Genomic DNA, 26,581 nt, shown 5'->3' on the forward strand with positions numbered 1-26,581 from the left:
ATTAGTTTGTTGTCATCTCTATTTGTATCGTGCTACTGTGTTGCTGCTGTCATGAGAAATTCCTTTATCTTTGCACGTTAAAGATTTGCAACCTATGATACATGGCAATGCTTTCATTGTTGAGCTAATTGGCACTGATTAAATAAACAAATACCTCTGTTTAAGCAAGACTACTATGTTGCTAAGTTTACCCATTAAGATAATGAGGGTGCTTCTATTTGTTAGAGTATGTTTCATCAACTAGTCCCAATATTTCAATAATTTCACTCTCAATATATGTGCTAACCAGGATGCTCAATTTTGGTGGAACTGCACAAAAACTTTGGGTGCTTCAATGCCTCGACTGCATCCTTTCTTTCCTGCCAGTCACTTATCTCGGCTTCCAGTCAAAGGAAATAGTAATTGATATGCTTCCTCACACAAGTTGGTATCGGTCTTTAACCTGCTTATTGTGCTTGTCATATGTATTGGTAATTTGGTATTGTGCTACTGTTTGCCAATTTCATATAGGAGTAACTTAGAGCCTGAACTCGCAGGTAAATCATTACATTGGGCGATTTCAGTAGAACTGCACAAAAATATCAGATGGACAGATACTTATGCTGCTGCTATGTACTCCAAAGTTCACTCAGATAAGCATCGATGTTGACAAGAAGTGCCTATATTCATTCGAGTATCAACCGACATCAACCAGTTGATGAGGACATCAATACCATTGTTACACCCATAGTCCCTACTGCTACATATACTAGACAAAATACTAGAGCTCGCGCACGCCAATTAAATTATCAGGTACTTTCGTTTCTTAGTAATGATTCTAATGTTCATCGGAATATGATACTGCCTAAATTAGACACGTTTGTTTTGCTTACAAATGAAGGGCCTAGCATGGACAAGGGGGATGATCACTTGAGCAAGATCAAGCATGGAGATGATCGCATGCACAAGGGAAACAAGACTTCAGTTTCAAGTGATGATTTCAGGACTTTGAAGCCACCATAATGAGTGTATGAAGGCTTGGACGAAATATACAAGATGTCACTTCCTAAATTTCGTCCAGAGGCTATTATAGGTGCTGTGTTGCCTTATTCTTGGGCCAGGCCCATGTAATTTTGAAATACTATAGTATAGGCCGTTAGAGTCTGTATATGAGGGGAAACAAGAGATAGGGTTGGTTTCGGATCCCTCCCCCAAGGGTCACAAAATTCCCCCCTCTTCCTCCATATATACAGCCCTTAGGGCGTCGTTTAGACTTTGGGTTTTGTTTAGATTAAAAGTTCACCATAGCTGCAACTTCGCGTAATTCGTTTGTGTTTAACGACCAGACCAAGACGTCACACATCCCCACCTTCATTAATAAAGCTTTCCTCTTATATTCACAATATCCTGATTGCAATCTCAGTTTCTTGCTTGTTCTTCGTTTGCTCGCAGGAAATAGACCGTCATGGCCAGGTTGATTGTGCTCCGGCGTGGTCAATAACCCTTCGGAAGCTGGTTTAGCGATTGCTAAGGCGCGACATCTTCGGACGTTCGTAGTCGGATCGTCAAAGTCGACTCCCACAGAAACGATAGCTATCTCATCAAAACATCGGGATAGCTTCACCTTTATCAAGCGGTATCAGGTTTCCAGGTTGCTCGGTGAGATTTTACAGTTTTTCGTAGTTTAGATCGAGTCTGTTCTTCATACCTACAGTCCACGAAAAAGCCACAAATTGTTTTTAGGGTTAGTTCATCATATCCGAACCAGTCTGAGCCTTTCCATAGGCTTTTCAGTAATTTGCTTTGTTGAATTTGCGGTTGCATCTTCGAGTTCTGGTCATAAGTTGTCACGCCGCCGCCGCACCATCATCATCGCCCCTGCCATCTACCATCACCGCTTATCCACCACCGCTCTAAATCCATATACCACCACCGATCTATATCCCTATACCACCACCGCTACCATATACCACCACCGATCCGTATCCATATACCACCACCGCTTCCATATACCACCACCGATCCGTATCCATATACCACCACCGCTGCTATATCCTACCACCATATATCCACCACCAATCCGAGTTCTTTTCATATTAGGTTTGTTTTCAAGACCCATCTATTTTCCGATTCGTGTTTCCTTGCCTGAGTAGGTTTCGGAAAAAAAATTGGCAGTCGAATTTTTTTTTCTATCCTGTTTTTAGGTCCAAGGGAGCGTTGTGAGACACTCGCCATCATAGTGATTTTTTGTCGCACTTTTTTGTCGTCGCTGCCCTGATTTCCAAAAAAAATAGTCAAATTTTTTTCGTGTATATACTGTTATTTTGACTTGGGAAGAGTTTTGAGACACTCACCATTATAGTGATTTTTCGCAAAAGAAGAGCGAAAAAAATTCCAGAGTGGGCTTTTCCCTTGTTTCTGTGCCGCGCCGTGATTTTGTTAGTGTTCTTGGCTCGCGTCTCTAGTAGGGTCTAGCCTAGGACCATCACAGTACCATCGTTGAGCGTTTATTCAACTTTGCATCTCTCAATTGATTATTGCCGATCTTTTTGCTACCATATTATAAGCCATCCCAGCTCCGCGTACATCTACGTCATGCGTTTGACTCTCCCTGGTAATCGCTCTATCCAAGCTTTGAGAGTTTTGACTACAACGGTTGACAATCACCACCTGCTGCTTGGTAAGAACTAGTAAGAATTTGAGATTCGCTTGACGGATTTGTGACTTTCCAGAACACCACAACCACTTCCTAGTAGTCTATAGGATCATATTCTTGTGTTTTTCTCTTGATGCTAACCATGGCAGGCTCACAAGCCGACGAGACTGACTGGGAGAACATGATGAACAAAGAGTTGACACGTGGAAGATGTGCTAAACTGATTTGAAGAGGCCATGGAGAAGATAGATGGCATTGAGAAGACGTTCGAAACAAAGCTCGATAACAAGTTTATTGAATTGCTCACGCGTCTTCCAAAACCACCGCCCGCTGCACCTGTCGCACCTCTACAGCAACAACAACATCGCCTTCCAAATCAAGTGGGACGAGCACTACGCGTTCCCCTTGAGCCTGGTCAAAATTCTGGTGCGGCTGTACGTACTGTTGATGCTTCTGTAGCTCCTGCTACTACTGCAGAGGTGGAGGACCACTACGAGGATGAGGTTGATCAAAATCAGAACTACGTGCAACCACCAGCACCACCACCACCAGGTCGTCCTCATGCATATCATCGCAACGGTAGGGCTGCACCACCACTTGAGGTACGAGATCATGACCATCTTCCTAAACTAAAATTGAATATTCCACCATTTGAGGGTAGATATGTTCCTGATATATTTATTACTTGGGAGTTAGAAACTGAACAATGTTTTACATGTTTACAATATCCTGAGGAGAGACGTGTTCCCACAACTGTTTGTGCTTTCACTAGTTTTGCATGTGTTTGGTGGTCTGAACATTGTAGATTATATCCTATTCCAGCTACTTGGGCTGCTTTGAAAACTGCTATGCGTACACATTGGGTTCCACCATATTATCAACGTGAATTACTTCAAAAGTTGCAGCGCTTAAGACAAGAAAAAAATTCTATAGAAGAATATTATCAGGAATTACAAACTGGCATGATTAGATGTGGTATTGTTGAGGAGAATGAAGCTATGCTTGCACGTTTTATGGGTGGATTAAATAAAGAGATTCAAACCATTCTAGAGTGTAAGGAGTATAATAATATCTCTCGTTTATTCCATCTTGCTTGTAAAGCTGAACGTGAAGTGCAGGCGACAGGCATTGGCGCGAACTATCTTTTCTGCAGGTCGACCTTCATCATGGACACCTTGTCCATCCTCTACTTCCTCACTTTCTACTGCAGCGACACCTCCATCAGCTGCCACCTCCAGCCGTGATACAAGGAAGCAGGCACCGCCACCACCATCTTCCAGGAGTACACCTTCTTGTTCCGCATAGAGCTCTTATTCATCCACGGCACCAACAGGGCAAACACATGATATTATTTGTCGTCGTTACAAGGGTGGAGGTCCTTATGCGAGAGAATGCTGTCGGATTTTGGGTTCCGGCAAAAACCTTGAGGTTCGAACACTGGGGTGCGCATGAAGATCTCTCCCTACCTAATCTTGCCCTCACTCTCTGCGATCTCAAAGCTTAGCGCGTCGAACCCATAGAAAGAGAGACACAAGAGTTTATACTGGTTCGGGCCACCGATGTGGTGTAATACCCTACTCCAGTGTGGTGTGGTGGATTGCCTCTTGGGTAGATTTTTTGAAAACTATACGACGCAATGGATATCATTTCGTCCCCATAGGTGGGACTTCCCTACCGAAACCATCAGGCTTGTTGTGAGAAGCACTGGTTTGTGAGAAGCATATACCCAAACATTCCCCAAATGGGACAAAAAATTTACCACAGCATGTTGATGCCTCTCCATGATAGCATGCCAAGTTTCATGAATTTCAAACGAGTTTTGGATTTACTAGAATTTAAAAACCAGGTATCTCAATGTTTGCGGCCGAGTGACGGTGGCAGGGTGTTTGACATTCATTCCCATTTCTTGCATGGGACCTAAGCATGCAACCAAGGACACAGATTTGAATTTTCAACCAATTTATATGCATTGGAGCATGTGCATGTAGTTCAAATTTGAATTATGCACATGGATGCATTGAAAACTCAGTTAATGCATAAAAATGTCCAAACGAACCCCAAAAAATCCCAAAAATTGACACAGCACACCTGTTGTTCTATGTTGACATGAGAAAATTTCTGAAAGCAATAAGAGGCAATGGATATCATTTCGTCCCCAAAGGTGGGATGTTCCGTACCGAAACCATCATGCTTGTTGTCAGAAGCTCTGGTTTGTGAGAAGCATATACCCAAACCTGTCCCAAATGGGACAAAAAATCTACCACAGCATGTTGATGCCGCTCCACGACAGCATGCCAAGTTTCATGAATTTCAGACGAGCTTTGGACTTACTAGAATTTAAAACCTAGGTATCTCAATGTTTGCGGCCGAGTGACGGTGGCAGGGTGTTTGACATTCATTCCCATTTCTTGCATGGGACCTAAGCATGCAACCAAGGATACAGATTTGAATTTTCAACCAATTTATATGCATTAGAGCATGTGCATTAGTTCAAATTTGAATTATGCACATGAATGCATTGAAAACTCAGTTAATGCATAAAAATGTCCAAACAAACCGCGATAAAATAACAAAAATTGACACAACACTCCTATTGTTCTATGTTGACACGAGAATTTTTTTGAAAACTATAAGAGGCAATGGATATCGTTTCGTCCCCATAGGTGGGACGTTCCCTACCGAAACCATCAGGCTTGTTGTGAGAAGCTCTCATTTGTGAGAAGCATATCCCCAAACCTGCCCCAAATGGGACAAAAATTTACCACGGCATGTTGATGCCGCTCCATGACAGCATGCCAAGTTTCATGAATTTCAGACGACCTTTGGATTTACTAGAATTTAAAAACCAGGTATCTCAATGTTTGCGGCCAAGTGACGGTGGCAGGGTGTTTGACATCCATTCCCATTTCTTCCATGGGACGTAAGCATGCAACCAAGCACACAGATTTGAATTTTCAACCAATTTATATGCATTAGAGCATGTGCATGTAGTTCAAATTTGAATTATGCATATGAATGCATTGAAACTCAGTTAATGCATAAAAATGTCCAAACGAACCCCGAAAAATCCCAAAAACTGACACAACACTCTTGTTTTTCTATGTTGACACGAGAAAAAAATTGACAGCATAAGAGGCAATGGATATCGTTTCGTCCACAAAGGTGAGACGTTCCCTACCGAAACCATCAAGCTTGTTGTGTGAAGCTCTGGTTTGTGACAAGCATATACCCAAAGCTGCCCCAAATGGGACAAATTTTACCACGGCTTGTTGATGCCGCTCCATGATAGCATGCCAAGTTTCATGAAATTCAGACGAGTTTTGGATTTACTAGAATTGAAAAACCAGGTATCTCAATGTTTGCGGCCGAGTGACGGTGGCAGGGTGTTTGACGTTCATTCCCATTTCTTGCATAGGACCTGAATGCATTGAAAACTCAGTTAATGCATAAAATGTCCAAACAAACCCCGAAAAATACCAAACATTGACATAACACTCCTATTGTTCTATGTTCACACGAGAAATTTTTTGAAAACTATACGACGCAATGGATATCATTTCGTCCCCATAGGTGGGACTTCCCTACCGAAACCATCAGGCTTGTTGTGAGAAGCTCTGGTTTGTGAGAAACATATCCCCAAACCTGCCCCAAATGGGACAAACATTTACCTTGGCATGTTGATGCCGCTCCATGACAACATGCCAAGTTTCATGAATTTCAGACGAGCTTTGGATTTACTAGAATTTAAAAACCAGGTATCTCAATGTTTGCGGTCGAGTGACGGTGGCAGGGTGTTTGACATTCATTCACATTTCTTGCATGGGACCTAAGCACGCAACCAAGGACACAGATTTAAATTTTCATCCAATTTATATGCATTAGAGCATGTTGATAACCCACAAGTATAGGGGATCGCAACAGTTTTCGAGGGTAGAGTATTCAACCCAAATTTATTGATTCGACACAAGTGGAGCCAAAGAATATTCTCAAGTATTAGCAGTTGAGTTCTTAATTCAACCACACCTGGATAACTTAATATCTACAGCAAAGTATTTAGTATCAAAGTAGTATGGAAGTAATGGTAACGGTGGCAAAAGTAACAGTAGCAGTTTTGTAGTAATTGTAACAGTGGCAACGGTAAAGTAACTAAGCAAAGAGCAATATGTGAAAAGCTCATAGGCATTGGATCGGTGATGGATAATTATGCCGGATGCGATTATTCATGCAACAGTTATAACATAGGGTGACACAGAACTAGCTCTAGTTCATCAATGTAACGTAGGCATGTATTCGAATATAGTCATACGTGCTTATGGAAAAGAACTTGCATGACATCTTTTGTCCTACCCTCCCGTGGCAGCGGGGTCCTATTGGAAACTAAGGGATATTAAGGCCTCCTTTTAATAGAGTGCCGGACCAAAGAATTAACACTTAGTGAATACATGAACTCCTCAAACTACGGTCATCATCGGGAGTGGTCCCGGTTATTGTCACTTAGGGGTTGCCGGATCATAACACATAGTAGGTGACTATTGACTTGCAAGATAGGATCAAGAACTCACATATATTCATGAAAACATAATAGGTTCAGATCTAAAATCATGGCACTCGGGCCCTAATGACAAGCATTAAGCATAGCAAATTCATAGCAACATCAATCTCAGAACATAATGGATACTAGGGATCAAACCCTAACAAAACTAACTCGATTACATGATAAATCTCATCCAACCCATCACCGTCCAGCAAGCCTACGATGGAATTACTCATGCACGGCGGTGAGCATCATGAAATTGGTGATGGAGGAAGGTTGAAGATGACGATGGCGACGGATTCCCCTCTTCGGAGCCCCGAACGGACTCCAGATCAGCCCTCCCGAGAGAGATTAGGGCTTGGCGGCGGCTCCGTATCGTAAAACGCGATGAATCCTTCTCTCTGATTTTTTTCTCCCCGAACGTGAACATTTAGAGTTGGAGTTGAGGTCGATGGAGCTCCAGGGCGCCCATGAGGCAGGGGGGCGCACCCAGGGGGATAGGCGCGCCCCCCACCCTCGTGGACAGGGTGTGGGCCCCCTGGCCTTGATTCTTTCGCCAGTATTTTTATTAATTCCAAAAATATTCTCCATGAAGTTTCAGGTCATTCCGAGAACTTTTATTACTACACAAAAATAACACCATGGCAATTCTATTGAAAACAGCGTCAGTCCGGGTTAGTTCCATTCAAATCATGCAAGTTAGAGTGCAAAACAAGGGCAAAAGTGTTTGGGAAAGTAGATACGATGGAGACGTATCAACTCCCCCAAGCTTAAACCTTTGCTTGTCCTCAAGCAATTCAGTTGACAAACTGAAAGTGATAAAGAAAAACTTTTACAAACTCTGTTTGCTCTTGTTGTTGTAAATATGTAAAGCCAGCATTCAAGTTTTTAGCAAAGATTATGAACTAACCATATTCACAATAACATTTAGGTCTCATGTTTACTCATATAAATGACATAATCAACTAGCGAGCAATAATAATAAATCTCAGATGACAACACTTTCTCAAAAAATCATAATATGATATAACAAGATGGTATCTCGCTAGCCCTTTCCGAGACCGCAAAACATAAATGCAGAGCACCTCTGAAGATCAAGGACTGACTAAACATTGTAATTCATGGTAAAAGAGATCCAGTCATAGGCATACTCAATATAAACTAATAGTAATGGATGCAAATGACAGCAGTGCTCTCCAGCTGATGCTTTTTAATAAGAGGGTGATGACTCAACATAAAAGTAAATAGATAGGCCCTTCGTAGAGGGAAGCAGGGATTTGTAGAGGTGCCAGAGCTTGATTACGAAATACAGATAAATAATATTTTGAGCGGCATACTTTCATTGTCAACATAACAACCGAGAGATCTCGATATCTTCCATGCTACACACATTATAGGCGGTTCCCAAACAGAATGGTAAAGTTTATACTCCCCCGCCACCAACAAGCATCAATCCATGGCTGGCCCGAAACAACGGGTGCCTCCAACTAACAATAGTCCCGGGGGAGTTTTGTTTGCAATTATTTTGATTTGATTTGAGCATGGGACTGGCCATCCCGGTGACCAGCCATTTTCTCGTGAGTGAGGAGCGGAGTCCCCTCCTCTTGAGAATAACCCACCTAGCATGGAGGATACAGATAGCCCTAGTTGATACATGAGCTATTCGAGTATGCAAAATAGAATTTCATTTGAAGGTTTAGAGTTTGGCACATACAAATTTACTTGGAACGGCAGGTAGATACCGCATATAGGAAGTATGGTGGACTCATATGGAATAACTTTGGGGTTTATGGAAGTGGATGCACAAGCACTATTCCCGCTTAGTACAAGTGAAGGCTAGAAAAAGATTGGGAAGCGACCAACTAGAGAGCGACAACAGTCATGAACATGCATTAGAATTAATAAACATTGAGTGCAAGCATGAGTAGGATATAATCCACCATGAACATAAATATCATGGAGGCTATGTTGATTTTGTTTCAACTACATGTGTGAACATGTGCCAAGTCAAGTCACTCGAATCATTCAAAGGAGGATACGACCCTATCATACCACATCACAACCATTTTAATAGCATGTTGGCACGCAAGGTAAACCATTATAAACTCCTAGCAAATTAAGCATGGCATAAGCAACTATAATCTCTAATTGTCATTGCAAACATGTTTCATTCATAATAGGCTGAATCAGGAACGATGAACTAATCATATTTACAAAAACCAGAGAGGTCGAGTTCATACCAGCTTCTCTCATCTCAATCAGTCCATCATATATCGTCATTATTGCCTTTCACTTGCACGACCGGACGGTGTGGATAATAATAATAGTGCACGTGCATTGGACTAAGCTGGAATCTGCAAGCATTCAATACACAGGAGAAGACAAGATAATATGGGCTCTTTGTTAAATCAACAATAATGCATATAAGAGCCACTTCAACATTTTCATTATGGTCTTCTCCTCTCGACAAAGGAAAGAAATAAAACTATTTACACGGGAAAGCTCCCAACAAGCAAAAGAAGAACGAAAAATCTTTTTGTGTTTTCTTTTCAATTATTACTACTACAGGCATGGAACATAAACTAGCTAGAAGCTACAACTAATTTTTTTGGTTTTTCTTAAGGTTTTTCAAACACACAAGATGAAGGGTAGAAAAAGAAAATAAACTAGCATGGATATTACAATGAAAAAGTATGAGCACCGACAACTGGAATGAGTGTGTGAACGTGAATGTAATGCCAGGGAGAAATACGTACTCCCCCAAGCTTAGGCTTTGGCCTAAGTTGGTCTATGCCCATGGCTGGCCTGGCGGATATCCAAAGTTGTAGTTGGGGTCGTACTGAGAAGGATCCTCAGGGTGCCACTGGTTGGCGATCTCCTCCGGATCCCACTGGTAAACAGACTGACGGTGAGGATCAAGTTGTGGCTCCGGCTCTGGAGCTGGTGTGAGGTTCCGGTAGGCATGAATGGCCTCCGGCAGAACAAGATACTTGCCTGAAGATAAGTTGAACAAAGAAGGAGCAGGCAAAGCAATAGTCTCAAAGTAATTTTTATCAAATATCAGTGTGTAGTTAAGCATCTTTTTCTTACTCTTAACAATAAAATCATGTGCTACCATACTCTTATAGTCTAGAAAAACAGGAGGCAACAACTTTTCTTCTTTCTCATGATGCCTAATAGGTATGTTAAAGTATGCAGCGAGGCGCGAGGCGAAGATACTTCCCAAGATGGGACCCTTCGTACGGTTCAGATGTAACCGCTTGGCAACAATAGCGCCTAGACTAAAAGTGTTATCACGAAACAAGGCATGGCACAAAATAACAACATCAGGGGCACTAAGGTTTCCACAGTTCCCTGACCAATTAAGCATCTACTAGCAAATATTGCAAAGTAACGTAGAACAGGAAAGTGTATGCTAGTAATTCTTGCATCGGAAACTTTCCTCGTTTCCCCTACAACAATCATATCAATAAACCCTTCCACACCATTACGATGTGGTTCCTCTATGCTGCCCGCAAAGGGTAACTTGCAAACCTCACAAAAATCATAAAGGGACATCTCCTTATACTCATCATATAAATAAAAATCCACCGAAGGTGGTGATCTCCTAGCATGGAAATGAAAATTTTGCATGAAAATATTAGTGAGTAGGAGATACTGTTCGCGCTGATCGTGGAGGAAGTCGGTGAGGCCCGCATTCTCAGCCAAATAATAAAAATCATCATGAATCCCGGCTGCCCTCAAGAAATCATCACAAGGCCATTCACATGGCCGAACCTCCGCGGTGTGAGGGAGATTATATTTGGGCCTTTTATCCTCTTCACTTTGCTTATCCTTCGAGCTTCGGCTCGAAGAGCCCCTCAAAAATCTCTTCATCAATTTCTGAAAAATTCTGAAATTTTTAGTAACTTAAAATAAAAGTGAACCAAACTCAAAAAAATTGATAGCAACTACTCCCACAAGTGCCTAGAGGCTATATCATGCATTAGAACTACTTGGGCCCAAATAAATTTGACATGCAAGCTCAAGAACTGGGTCACCTAAGCAGCAAAATTTTGCAATGAATAAAGCACTAGAACAAAAACTAATTGGACCATTGGAGGAGTCACATACCGAAGAACATCCCCCAAAGCAGTTTTGTGAGTGGAGCTTTGAGCAAGGAGATCAAAAATCGTAGCAAGATGAGCTAGAACTCGTGCTTGAGCTGGTTGGTGATTTTTTTGGGAGGAAGAAGGAGTGTGTGGGTGCTGGAATAAGTGGAGGGTGGCCACCAGGGGCCCACGAGGCAGGGGGCGCGCCCAAGGGGGGTGGGCGCGCCCTGGACCCTCGTGGCCAGGTGCTTGATCCCCCCTGATGTGTTCTCAGTGCCAGATATTCTCAAATATTTTAGAAAAAATCATATTTCATTTTCGGGGCATTTGGAGAACTTTTATTTTCAGGGTATTTTTTTATTGCAAGGATAATTTAGAAAACAGACAGAAAATACTATTTTTGCTTTATTCAATCTAAATAACAGAAAATAAAAGGAGGGTACAGAAGGTTGTGTTTCCTAACTTCATCCATCTCATGCTCATAAAAAGGAATCCACTAACAAGGTTGATAAAGTCTTGTTAACAAACTCATTCCGAATCGCATGAAACCGGAGAATTTTCGAATAGCACTAGGTTACCTCAACGGGGATATGCACGTCCCCAACAATAAGAATATCATATTTCTTCTTGACAGTAGGAGGAGGAAATTCAAAACCTCCAATAATAATTGATGGAATTTTTCCAATAGAATTGATACTGTGGACTTGAGGTTGTTTCCTCGGGAAGTGTACCGTATGCTCATTACCATTAACATGAAAAGTGACATTGCCTTTGTTGCAATCAATAATAGCCCCTGCAGTATTCAAAAAGGTTCTACCAAGGATAATCGACATACTATCGTCCTCGGGAATATCAAGAATAACAAAGTCCGTTAAAATAGTAACGTTTGCAACCACAACAGGCACATCCTCACAAATACCGACATGTATAGCGGTTGATTTATCGGCCATTTGCAAAGATATTTCAGTAGGTGTCCACTTATTCAAATCAAGTCTACGATATATAGAGAGAGGCATAACACTAACACCGGCTCCAAGATCACATAAAGCAGTTCTAACATAGTTTCTTTTAATGGAGCATGGTATAGTTGGTACTCCTGGATCTCCTAGTTTCTTAGGTATTCCACCCTTAAAAGTATAATTAGCAAGCATGGTGGAAATTTCAGCTTCTGGTATCTTTCTTTTATTTGTGACAATATCTTTCATGTACTTAGCATAAGGATTCATTTTAAGAATATCAGTCAAATGCATACGCAAAAAGATAGGTCTAATCATTTCAGCAAAGCGCTCAAAATCCTCATCATCCTTTTTCTTGGATGGTTTGGGAGGAAAAGGCATGGGTTTCTGAACCCATGGTTCTCTTTCTTTACCGTGCTTCCTAGCAACAAAGTCTCTCTTATCATAACGTTGATTGTTTGATTGTGGGTTATCAAGATCAACAGCAGGTTCAATCTCTAAATCATTGTCATTGCTAGGTTCTAGTGAACCTGTTCTACTTGAGTGGTAACCATAGAGCAAATCATTTTGAGCTTTAAGTACTTGTTCTACTTGAGTGGTAACCATAGAAGCATGTTTACTAATGAGTTTAAGTTCACCTTTAACTCTAGACATATAATCACTCAAGTGTTCAATCATATAAGCATTACGTTTCAATGGTCTACCAACATTAGCATTGAAGTTTTCTTGTTTAACAATAAAATTATCGAACTCGTCTAAGCATTGGCTAGCAGAATTACAACGATGAATATCACCTTCATCAAATCTATAGAGAGAATTTACCTTTACTACCTGTGTCGGGTTATCAAGACCATGTATTTCTTCAATAGGTGGTAAATTCTTAACATCTTCAGCCTTAATACCTTTTTCTTTCATAGATTTCTTTGCTTCTTGCATATCTTCAGGACAGAGAAATAGAATACCCCTTTTCTTCAGAGTTGGCTTAGGAGTTGGTTCAGGAAGTGTACAATTATTTTCATTAGTCAACATATTATTCAATAGCAATTCAGCTTGATCAACTGTTCTTTCCCTAAAAACACAACCAGCACAACTATCTAGGTGGTCTCTGGAAGCATCGGTTAGTCCATTATAAAAGATATCAAGTATTTCATTTTTCTTGAGAGTATGATCAGGCAAAGCATTAAGTAATTGGAGAAGCCTCCCCCAAGCTTGTGGGAGACTCGCTTCTTCAATTTGCACAAAATTATATTTTCCCCTTAAAGCAGCTTGTTTCTTATGAGTGGGGAAATATTTAGCAGAGAAGTAATAAATCATATCCTGGGGACTACGCACACAACCAGGATCAAGAGAATTAAACCATGTTTTAGCATCACCCTTTAATAAGAACGGAAATAACTTAAGGATATGGTAGTAGCGAGTTTTCACATCATTAGTGAATAGGGTGGCTATATCATTTAATTTAGTAAGATGTACCACAACAGTTTCAGATTCATAGCCATAAAAAGGATCAGATTCAGCCAAAGTAATTATCTCAGGATCAACAGAGAAATCATAATCCTTATTAGTAACACAGATAGGTGAAGTAGCAAAAGCAGGGTCATATTTCATTCTAGCATTCAATGATTTTTCTTCCAGCTCAGCTAATAATTTCTTAAGATCATATCTATCATTGCAAGCAAGAAAGTCTCTAGCAGTTTCTTCATCCATAACATAACCCTCAGGCACAACAGGCAATTCATATCTAGGGGGAGAATCTTCATCATCACTTTCATCAATATTATCAGTTTCAATAATTTCATTCTCTCTAGCCCTAGCAAGTTGTTCATCAAGAAATTCACCTAGTGGCACAGTAGTATCAAGCATAGAAGTAGTTTCATCATAAATATCATGCATAGCAGAAGTGGCATCATCAATAACATGCGACATATCAGAATTAATAGTAGAAGCAGGTTTAGGTGTCGCAAGCTTACTCAAAACAGAAGGTGAATCAAGTGAAGAGCTAGATGGCAGTTGCTTACCTCCCCTCGTAGTTGAGGGAAAAATCTTAGTTCTTTCGTCTTTCAAGTTCCTCATAGTGATCAACAGATATAAATCCCAAGTGACTCAAAGAATAGATCTATGCTCCCCGGCAACGGCGCCAGAAAATAGTCTTGATAACCCACAAGTATAGGGGATCGCTACAGTTTTCGAGGGTAGAGTATTCAACCCAAATTTATTGATTCGACATAAGGGGAGCCAAAGAATATTCTCAAGTATTAGCAGTTGAGTTGTCAATTCAACCACACCTGGATAACATAATATCTGCAGCAAAGTATTTAGTAGCAAAGTAGTATGGAAGTAACGGTAACGGTGGCAAAAGTAACAGTAGCAGTTTTGTAGTAATTGTAACAGTGGCAACGGTAAAGTAACTAAGCAAAGAGCAATATGTGAAAAGCTCGTAGGCATTGGATCAGTGATGGATAATTATGTCGGATGCGATTATTCATGCAATAGTTATAACATAGGGTGACACAGAACTAGCTCCAGTTCATCAATGTAACGTAGGCATGTATTTCGAATATAGTCATACGTGCTTATGGAAAAGAACTTGCATGACATCTTTTGTCCTACCCTCCCGTGGCAGCTGGGTCCTATTGGAAACTAAGGGATATTAAGGCCTCCTTTTAATAGAGTACCGGACCAAAGCATTAATACTTAGTGAATACATGAACTCCTCAAACTACGGTCATCACCGGGAGTGGTCCCAATTATTGTCACTTCGGGGTTGCCGGTCATAACACATAGTAGGTGACTATTGACTTGCAAGATAGGATCAAGAACTCACATATATTTATGAAAACATAATAGGTTCAGATCTGAAATCATGGCACTCAGGCCCTAGTGACAAGCATTAAGCATAGCAAAGTCATAGCAACATCAATCTCAGAACATAATGGATACTAGGGATCAAACCCTAACAAAATTAACTCGATTACATGATAAATGTCATCCAACCCATCACCGTCCAACAAGCCTATGATGGAATTACTCACGCACGGCGGTGAGCATCATGAAATTGGTGATGGAGGAAGGTTGATGATGACGATGTCGACGGATTCCCCTCTCCGGAGCCCCGAATGGACTCCAGATCAGCCCTCCCGAGAGAGATTAGGGCTTGGCGGCGGCTCCGTATCGTAAAACGCGATGAATCCTTCTCTCTGATTTTTTTTCTCCGGAACGTGAATATATAGAGTTGGAGTTGAGGTCGGTGGAGCTCCAGGGGGCCCACGAGGCAGGGAGGCGCGCCTAGGGGGGTAGGCGTGCCCCCACCCTCGTGCACAGGGTGTGGGCCCCCTGATCTTGATTCTTTCGCCAGTATTTTTTATTAATTCCAAAAATATTCTCCGTGAAGTTTCAGGTCATTCCGAGAACTTTTATTTCTGCACAAAAATAACACCAAGGCAATTCTGCTGAAAACAGCGTCAGTCCGGGTTAGTTCCATTCAAATCATGCAAGTTAGAGTCCAAAACAAGGGTAAAAGTGTTTGGGACAGTAGATACGATGGAGACATATCACATGTTCCTGTAGTTCAAATTTGAATTATGCACATGAATGCATGGAAAACTCAGTTAATGTACAAAAATGTCCAAGCGAACCCCGAAAAATCCCAAAAATTGACACAACACTCCTGTTGTTCTATGCTAACACTAGGAAAAAATTTGAAATCGAGACGAGGCAACGGATATCATTTCGTCCAGAAAGGTGAAACGTTCCCTACCGAAACCATCACACTTGTTGTGAGAAGCTCTGGTTTATGAGAAGCTTATACCCAAACCTGCCCCAAATGGGACAAAAAATTTACCACGGCATGTTGATGCCGCTCCATGATAGAATGCCAAGTTTCATGGATTTCGGACGACTTTTGAATTTACTAGAATTACAAAAGCAAGTACGTCGAAGTTTGCCAGAGAGCCACGGTGCTGTGGTGTTCTAAATTCATCCCCATTTCTTGCATGGGACATAAGCATAAACCCATGGACACATATATGATTTTACATCCCATGTTGGTGTACCGGAGCATGTGCATGCAGCCTAATTTTGAATTGTGCACCTGAAATGGCTAGAAATGCAATTTAATGTATAAAATGTCCAAACAAACCCTGAATAATTCCAATTCTTTTACGACACACATATAGTTGCATGTTTACTGCAGATAAAAGGTCTAGCAATTCAAACACCGTCCATTGCCGCTATGACACCATTATGTAATTCAAATCAAGATGAAAAATCAAGTAGATCCCACACAGTTTAGTATCACCAACCGTGTGAGATGCAGCACGAAATATCTTGGAGCACCGTTGGTGTATAGTATGCCTATGATTATGCGAGAAGGTACGCCGGCTACAGTCCACAGCCGATGTGTCAAGCACACTAGCTCGCTCCCCAAATATGATTTCACTGTTCAATTGTCGCCGGTGAAAGATGGGGACGTGGACCCCCTTCATGAGGGCAACTTCGGCGGACCACTCCGGTGAGAGCGCAGCCGCAGCCGCCATGCGCGTGCTAACAAGGTGCATGAGCACGGCCGCAATCTGCGACCGGGCGGCCAGGGCAGCCCAAACAGCCGTTGTTGCTTCTCAGGTGGCGGCAGCAACATCTGCCTTGGGGATTGCAACTGGCGAGAGCAGCACAGTAGCTGTCTGTTCCGCAGTGGTGGCCTTAGCGCTGATGGAGGCCGCCCACGCCCAGCTCGTGGCAGTCACCGCACAAATCGAATGAAGCTTCTCCGACAACGGTCGGCAACCCACGGCCAAAGAGTTGGGAATCGCCGAGAGCGTTTGAGTAGCCGTCCAAGCCCAGATTGCGGCCGCCCACGCCCAGCTCGTGGCGGCCTTTTCCAAAGAGATGGCGGACACGGATGGCGAGATGCTTGTCGAGTATGATGCGATGGATGCCATGGAGCCTCTTCCCCAGGAGACTGTCGGGCGCGAGCTGGGCATGGAGGCGGCGGCGGAGATCGACGAGCACCTGCCGTAGTAGTACTCTTTGTTTTTTTAATTAACAACGCTGGTCTTTAATTTGTTAGAGTAATGTTTAGGTCTGCTAGCTCTGTTTAATTGTTGAACTTGCTCGATTAAGAAGTGCGGGTGTGCTGTAGTCTCCTTTGTGTACCCAAAATATGCAATGATGTGGATGACCACTGTAATCAGGGAAATTCGAAAGAAAGTTTTTGATGTTCAAACTCATCACACACGGGTTAAGCTATCTGAATCATTTGTGATGTTCACATATCCTACACAGTTCTGAATAAGGGACCATGTCTGATGACACTTTGCGCGCCAGTTTTTTCGCCGAAGAGATTCCAAATTTTCGGCTTCCGTGAAAATATCTACCTCCCCGCCCCCTCCCCCTTACCAAAAGCCACATTTCCCCTGTTTCCGCCTTCCTTTCCAAGTTGAAACCTTCACTCCTTGCTTTAGCGTCGCCTCCTCGCCGGCGACCCTCCTTCACGCTGCTTGGCCTCGTCTATCCAGGCAGGTAATCCACACTCGACCCCCATCCTCCTCCTCCTTCCACATCCCACATGCCCCGACTGCCGGTGCGACACCTTCCACCCAAATCACCGACCCCTTCACCAAATAAGCGCCACCCTAAGCCATGGTGCACGCAGTATAGCCAGGAGCTCAAGGAGCTTTTTGCAGCAGAGAAGCAAATCGCGGCTGCACGCGCGGATGAGGTCGCGATGGCTACCATTCGTGCCGACCCCCAGATCTTGGAGGAGCACCTTGCCATTTGCTAGCTATGCTGGTTAAGCATGCTCGGTTTACCCGTTGCGTGTGCTGCTCCTGCCTTTCCTTCACAAATTCTAGTGAATTGTGCTATCTAATTTTACCATGCAATCTGTTGCTCTAGTGTATATGGTCTATATGTCGTGCAGTGTGGTGCTCACTTATTAACTGTTTGGTTAGTTAGTTGTCATCTTCATTAACTGTTTGGTTCAATTCTGCAAATGTGATGTTCAATTCTTCAGGCTGCAATTTTGTATTGTCTTCCATGTGAGAAATAAATTGAATTTATCTTTACAAAATACATGAGAAACGAATACAATTGCTATATTTCCCAGTTGTCAAGCATGCTTGGTTTGGTTATACATTGTGCAATGTGGTGCTAATTTAACGTTTGGTTCATTTGTGTTGTGGTGTTTAGTTAACTGTTTGGTTCAATTCTGCAATGCGATGTTCAATAGTTGTGGGTGCATTCTGTTATTGTATTCCATGTGAGAAATAAATTGAATTTGGCTATGGTAAATACATGAGAAACAAATACAATTGCTATATTTCCAAGTTGTTAAGCATGCTTCGTTTGGTTAACTGTCAGATCTTCTATTAGGAGTATGTTATATTGTGCGATGTGGTGCTCAGTTAATGTTTGGTTCATTTGTTGTGGTGTTTAGTTAACTGCTTGGTTCAATTCTGCAATGCGATGTCCAATTGTCATGGGTAGAATTTTGTATTGTTGTGCATGTGAGGAATAAATCGAATTTGGCTGCACTTAATACATGAGAAACATATACAAGTGCTATATTTCCTAGTTCTTAATCATGCTTGGTTTGGATAAATGGGTTTTCCATGTGGCTTGAATTAATCTGATGAATATGCAATGTGCTTTTTTTTCATCAACATATTTTACTGATACCATGCGAACCCTTACTTAACCTGATGAATAAGTACCTTATATGTGTTGCAGGGAAACAATGGGAAGCACGGAGGTTTACAATTGAGGTTAGCACGTGCATGGTCCGTTGTCTAATAGCACATTATTGTGCAATTGCAGTAACCATTCTAATATTTAGGTTTTTAACAATTTGTCCTTGCACATGTAGGTCCTGCTGTCAGAGGTTTTGACCCACTGTTCGACCCTTTTTGCATATGGGGAAATGAGTTGTCCATGAATATCAATCAAGTCAAGAAACTCGGAAAGATTGTTAGGATAAAGAAATTAGCGACAAAAAACAACAAGATCTTTGTCTGCACAATGAAGAAGACATCATTTCACTACAAGATGGTACTATTATACCTTGACTTTGTTTATTCCTTTGCCCCATTTAAAATATGGAGAAGATATTTATGCACATCCTTGTTTTCAGGCCTTTCCAAAGCAGTTCACTGATGATTACCTCTCAAACCACCTCTATGTTCAGGAGCGAGGAAGGTTTTCATACAACACCCATGGTTCAATATTGAAGTGTTCCTAAAGAGGATGAAGGACAGACGGTCAATCATCCACAGGCACTGGCCTAAAGTTGCAAAGACCTTCAACATGAATGAAGGCTCAATATTCGCCTTCCGCTTCAGCAGTTTTCCAGATGAGATGCATCTGTCTATATACCATCTATGATGCTAATTTCGAAAGGTTCAACATGTTGCATGTGAAACTTGGTGCTGCTGTAGTTGTGTAATGGGGTAGCTGAGTGCTGAAGCTATATCACGTTCTACTCTAATGTATTTCAATTATGAAATCCTGCTTCCTTAATATGGAAACGAAATATATTATGTGCTTAATATGAATGTCAATTAGATTAATAAATGGATTATTAATAATAGGGCAATTAGCATGCTAATTGGGTTTTGCTACTGCAAACGGTTATTGAGAAAATACCGTGGGCGATGACCTCGCGCAACGCACACAGTTTCTAGGAACAAACCGTGTTGGATCAATGAGCAATCACACATGACCTTCTCTTGAAAATTGTTTGCGTTAGGCCACCTTGTGCAAACGTTTACCACATAAAAACTATGTGTGATGGACAGCCTTTGCCACACAGTTTCTTCTACGCACCGTGTGTGATGCATTCAATAACGCAAACGGTAAAATTGTTAATATCATGTGCAATGGCAACGCTATCACAAATGATTTAACAGGGAAAATTGTGTGTGATGTACCTGTGAACGGAAACGTTTTCCTTGGAGCGACTATGTGGGATGCACATACGAATGGAAATGTTTAGCGGGGACTTACTGTGTGGGATGTACTTGTGACCGGAAACAATTTTGATGTATAATTGTATTTTTTTAGCTCTACTGTACGTATTACCGTATTTGAGCGCTCGCCGGTCACACACAACCTCATTTTGTCGAGTGTGTATGCCAGGAGGGCATATCCCCGATGGTTTCTGGGTTGTGTGGGAAGGACCCCCTATCGCCCACACTCACTTGGCGACAGTTCCAAATGCCGTCGCGGAAAGGGGTTAAAAACCGTTTGTATAGCACCAACACGTACCTATGAATGTAAGGACGAAGCACATAATGCATAAGACGCATGAAAGTACCGGGTGCCTCCGATTAACCCATAGGCATAACTAACCACTCATCTAAACCAAACTTTGTTTTGAAAGCGGTTTTCCATTCATCACCCTCTTGTATGCGAATTTGATAGTAACCACTTTTAAGATCAATTTTGGAGAAAATAGTGGCATCACTATGCTCATCTAACATATAATCGAGGCATGGAATAGGGTGCCTATAGCGAATGGTGATAGCATTGATAGGTCTACAATTGGGAAACATGCGAAAGCTACCGTCTCTTTTTGGCACAAGAATGACCGGTACGGCACAAGGACTCAAACTTTCATGCACATGTCCATGGTTTATGAGATGTTGTACTTGCCTTTTTATTTCTTTGGTTTCTTCGGGGTTGATGCAATATGGTTCCTTCTTAGGAAGAGGTGCGCCGGGGATGAGGTCAATCCGATGTTCGATGCCATGTAGAGGAGGAAGACCGGGAGGTAGCTCATCGGGAAAGACATCCGTGAATTCTTGCAACAAATTAGACAACGCTAGAGGTAGAGCATTAGGAGTGTTAGTCTTTGCCATCTCATCTTTGCATATTAGGACATAGTGGATGACACTCGATGGGTTCTTACACACTTCTTTCATCTCTCTTTTTGTGGCGAACAGGATTAGGTTTTTCTCTCGTGGCGAAGAGTCGCTCAATTTTGGCTTGTGGCGCTCACTCTCTTTTTGGTGGTTCACTCTCTCACTAGTCTCTCCACGATGGGTGGATGCTTGCTTGTCGGCGATCACTTGGCTTGGAGACATAGGTCGTAGCACGTACTCAGTTCCCTTCATCTTGAAGCTATAGTGGCTTGTTCTCCCGTTGTGGATGACGCCGCGGTCGAATTGCCAATGTCTTCCCAAGAGAAGATGGCACACGGACATAGGAACGACGTCACACTCAATTCTGTCCTCATAGGCGCCGATCTTGAAAGAAACGTGCACGGTGTGCTCCACTTGAATTGTTCCAGAGTCACTTAGCCATTGAACCTTGTAGGGGCGAGGGTGCTTGTTCTTGACCAATTGCAGCTTGCAACATAACTCTTCACTTGCCAAGTTATGGCAACTCCCTCCGTCGATGATGACTTTCACGGAGCGCCCATTGATGCCGGCCTTAGTGTGGAAGATGTGACACCGTTGGTCTTCGTCTTGTTGATGTTGAAGCGTCAAGACCTTGGAGACCACGAGAGCAGAACTTGAGTCATTGTCACAATAGACTTGAGCATCTTATTCTTCGTTCACTTGGCGGTGCATGGCGACGTGCTCGATGGCTTCCATCTCATCTTCACTCATTGAGTCGTGCGTGCCATCATCATTGACGATCATTGTTCGCTTGTTGATGCATTGGAAAGACTTGTGTCCATGACCACCACATGTGAAGCACTTGATAGAACTTGTCTTGACGGGATCGTCCGGTGGTGCCGATGAAGAAGTCTTGTTCTTGTAGTTGCTTGCCGGAGGACGAGTCGAGGAAGGCGTCGTTTGCTTGAAACTTGACTTGTCGCCAGTACTTGGTGATGCTCTAGTCGAGGTAGGAGGTGTCGAAGTTGAAGTTGGAGTATGTTGTAGGGTGAAACCCTAGGGGAGGATGTTTTCACACTTGGAAGGGAAAAGAGCAAGAACACAAGAACACAAGAGGGGAAACACTCAAACAAGACCACAATCACACATCCATTAGAGTAGCATACAAGAGATCCACAAGCATACAAGATCAATCCAAGGAAAATAGCACTAGGGTAAAGTTCTTCCCACTAGGTGAGGTCTTGATATCCAAGAGGATCTTCTCCAAGAGGAGGGCTTGATCTCCAAGAGGAGCTTCTCCAAGAGGAAGTCTAGATCTCCTAGAGGAGGAAGATGAGCAAAGTTATCTCTTTGTGTTTCTAATACTTTGCTATCCCCTCAAATGAGTTAGGGGAAGATTCTATATAGCCTAGGGACGAAATATGAGGGAAAGAGGGGTACAAGGGTTAAATGCCCATAGTGCATGCAGGCACACCTGGAGGGGTCCGGGCACCCGGGGTAAAGGGGTCCGGGCACCCGGACCGGTCAGAGGCGGGCACCAAGGAGGGGGCGGGGCACCTGGGGGTTGGCGGCCCGGGCACCCGGACGGGTCAGAGGGCCAGCGCCCTTAGCGGCTGGCAGGGCCGGGCACCCGGAGGTGGTGGCCCGGGCATGCCAGGGGCATCTCGAGCGCCCAGGCGGGGGAGGGCCGGGCACCCTGGGTAGATGGTGCGGGCACCCGGGAGTGGATCGTGCAGGCAACCGGGGTGTCCAGAGAGCCTCCGGTGCTTCGAGTCTTGGAGCTCCTTCCTCTCCTTGGGGCTCCATGTGGACTTGGTGATCCCTCCATGCTTCCTTACGGTCTTCTCCTCGGTACCTAAGAATGCACAAAGTTTCTGATTGAGGTAGGAGCCATTTCTTATGTGTATCCAAAGGGAGCTCGAAGATGAAAGAGGTAACGTCGGTTTTGATATCCACATGCATGGGCTCTCGTCATTGGTCCACTTGGTGTTCGAGGTGATGATGAAATGTCTGTGGGGATGATCGTAGGATGTTCCGCATCATCTCCTCCCCCCTTGGTAAAGATCCGACCTCGGATCGAAAACTAAATAACCATGGGGAAGAGATGGCTTCGCCGTGTAGAGGTGGACAATCACCAAGTACTCATCATCTTCAAGCTCGAAATGGGCACTCTCCAATGTCACACCTTCTAGTGATTCCTTCAAAAGGAGCAAGTACAACAAACACTTGGAAAAATAAATATGGTTAGCGTTAGTGCAAAACCAAGCATTCAAGAGGTGATTCACTAAACAAGTGTTGTCATCAAGCATAGCATATGGTGTGATAAGGGATTGTGACATGTCATGTAAGCACATAAATTGAGCAAAATCAAGGGCTTCATGGAAACAAGCATGTAAATGTGAGGTAGCGATGCAAATATGTGTGACAAGAGAATAAGCATCCACCTCAATCTCATAGCAAGCATGCATAAGGCGCTCAAAGAACGGTCTATGGTAGGCATAAGAGTCAGTCACAACACCAAATGAAATGAAATTTCCAAGCACATGGGGAAAGTGCAAGACTATCCAGGCATAATGTGCATGTGGTGTGGTGAAGATAGTGTGGCACTCAACACAAATGATATAGCAGTTGTGCAACATGTGTGAGGTAATTAAGTCATGCAAGCTAGTAGTGCAAAGATGCAACAAACTATAGGTAATCATGGCAATTATGTCATGTGTGCAAATAGTAGATATAGGTAATGCACATGGCATATCGCAAGCACGAACACTAAGCAAGATCAAGGTATCATCGTAGGCATTGGGCACAAAGCAAACATGGCAATAACAAGCAATATCTCCACCAAGCTTGCAAATACACATACAAGTACTAGAATCAATCATCATGTGTAATACAAAGCATGGGTCACAAATGCATGGTAAAGGCATAGGAACAAGCATGTCATGCAAAGTGAACATGGCAAGATGGGCATACAATGTAATGGACAATAACCAATAATCATGTGAGGGCCATGTAGAAGAAATGTGTGTAGTCATTCTACAGAGGGAGTGGTGAGAATCCACGGTATCCCAAGTCATCATTGCTCTCTAGAGCTTGTTTTGTCAACTCACGGGATTGTGAGGTTGACAAGTATGCATGGGTACCTACACAACAAATACACAAACGAAAGAAATTGTGTGTGTGGTAAATATACACATCATCCATTATGATTCACACGTGCATGTGTTGGTTAGCACAAAATAAGAATCGCTCAAAGAAATTTGATGCATGGTACAAGAACATGTCATCCATCATGAAAGAATATTTGTTATGTATAACACAATGGGGACACAAATTGGTGCAATTATAGCAAGTGTGTGGCACAACAAGAGCATTTTTATTCATGGGATGCATATGGTGCACACAATCATGGGAATCATGCAAAGGATGGGATGGATCAAAATCTCCTAATATGGATGAGGAAACTATTGGGGTCACCAGCAATAGCGGAAACATCATATGAAGAAAATGGACAACATCCAAAACAATGCATATTCGAAGCTAGTTGGTCATGGCATGGCACATGAGATAAATGACGCAAAGGGAGCATATCAATACCCTCACAAGAAAAACAAATGCTAATAACCATGGGCTTGTCATCTATGCCATATGTGCAAATTGGGTTTATTTTAATGGCATATGCATAGTTACTACGAAGAGATTGCAAATAAGACATATTGTTGATCTCAATCATAGCATATGACAAGGCAAGCGGATTGTCAAACATGATGTGACCGAGAGAATTATCACAAGAAATACTATGTAACATGGCATCACAACTAATAGACTCCACATGGCAATCCTCAAACTCCTCATATATGGGTAAATCATCGCATGTGGAAGTCGAACTAGCATGAAGCATGACAATAGGTGGATCAACATCATGCAAGCAATCAATGTCAAGAATGTCCACTAGTTGGACTAGAGCATCACCTTCACCTATGTTACCTTTTTTATTCCACTCAAGTGGTGTAGGTGAGGTGGCGAAGACCAAGTCGTGGTCAATATCTTCATCTTGATGGAACCCTATTTGGGGTGCATCATATTCCACCATGGCCATCGTCTTGTCCAAAGGGAGGACGAGGTCGTCGACGATCGGCGCGTCATCATAAATGGACCTAGCACCAGATGAGAAGACACAATAGAGGTAGAGGTCGACTCTTTAAAGTTCAAAATGTCCTCACATGACCTATCAACTATCACACTCTCTCTATGTGGTGGCTCACTCACTCCCTCAAAGTAGGTGCACTCAAAGTCACATATGGTGGAGTCACTCATCTCACTCAAGTGGTGGGGGTTGTGGCTCTCCTCACATGGGAATTGGGGCAACTCGTCATATATGGGGTAGTGGTGAAATCATTCTCACTCTCAATATGGTGGCACAAGTCACTCATGTCGTCATACGTCGCCGTGGTCGAAGGGAAAATCACATGCTCAACAGTCTCATAGTCATCGCCATGGATGTTGGCCGAAGATGGCACATCCTCACTCTCATCGTGGATGAAGGCCGAAGATGGCACATCATCACTCTCATCATGGATGAAGGGCGAAGATGGCACATCATCACTCTCGCCGCTAACGGTGGAAGCATCATCTTGGAGCTCATCGGGCTTGGACATCTCGGTGGTACTAGCCTCATGCTCGACGTCTTGGAGTGTGGTCATCGTGAAGTGATCTCGGGGTCGAGTAGACTTGGCCTTATTGAGTTCTTGCTTCGCCTTGAGAGCACCAATGTAGCTGTCGTCGAGGGACTTGTAGTTCTCGGAGAAGAAAATCTTGGAGATGCCGTTGTTCAATCCCATCATGAAGTAGAACTTCATCCAAATGGGGTCGTCCACACTGGCTCGTCGCAAGGCTTTCTTCATCTCGAGGAAGTACTTGTCGGGGTACTTGGATCCTTGGATGGTGTTCTCCAATTGGCGTTTAAGATGTTCCGTGTAGGTGGAGGGCAAAAAATCTCGCAGCATAGCTTTCTTCATCTTGGGCCAACTCATGTTGAAGGTCTTCGAAGGTGTATGAAGCCACCATGTCGACGCGTAGTCGTGGAAGTTACTTGTGGCATACTTCACTTGGTCTTTGGAAGGGACTTGATGTAGCTTGAGGTAGTCCTCCATCTTGCGCTCCCACTCGAGATACTCCTCGGGGTCTTGAGTCCCGTAGAAAGGAAGCTCGTGGTCGGTGTCGAGGTCGTAGTAGCTCGTGGAAGTCGCGGACTTGAGCTTGGGGAGCTTCTCTTGAGCGTAGTCTTGAGGTGCTTGTAGGGGAAGATGACGAATGTCCAAAGGCGAAGATGCCAAGGTAGATGGTGAAGTCGTTGAGCGGTTGTTGGTGTTGAGCTCTTGACCTTCACGTTCTTGTTCGTGATGGTGTCGATGCCGATGTGACCTTGCCGGAGATGGTAGCTTGGAAGGATGTGCACTAGAGCATCTTCTCGAAGATGAGGAAGATCTCTTGTATGACTTGATGAGGGCTTTGATCTCCTCCATTTGAGC

This window comes from Aegilops tauschii, chromosome 4, assembly GCF_002575655.3.
Source record: "Aegilops tauschii subsp. strangulata cultivar AL8/78 chromosome 4, Aet v6.0, whole genome shotgun sequence".
In the NCBI taxonomy this organism is placed as follows: Eukaryota; Viridiplantae; Streptophyta; class Magnoliopsida; order Poales; family Poaceae; genus Aegilops; species Aegilops tauschii.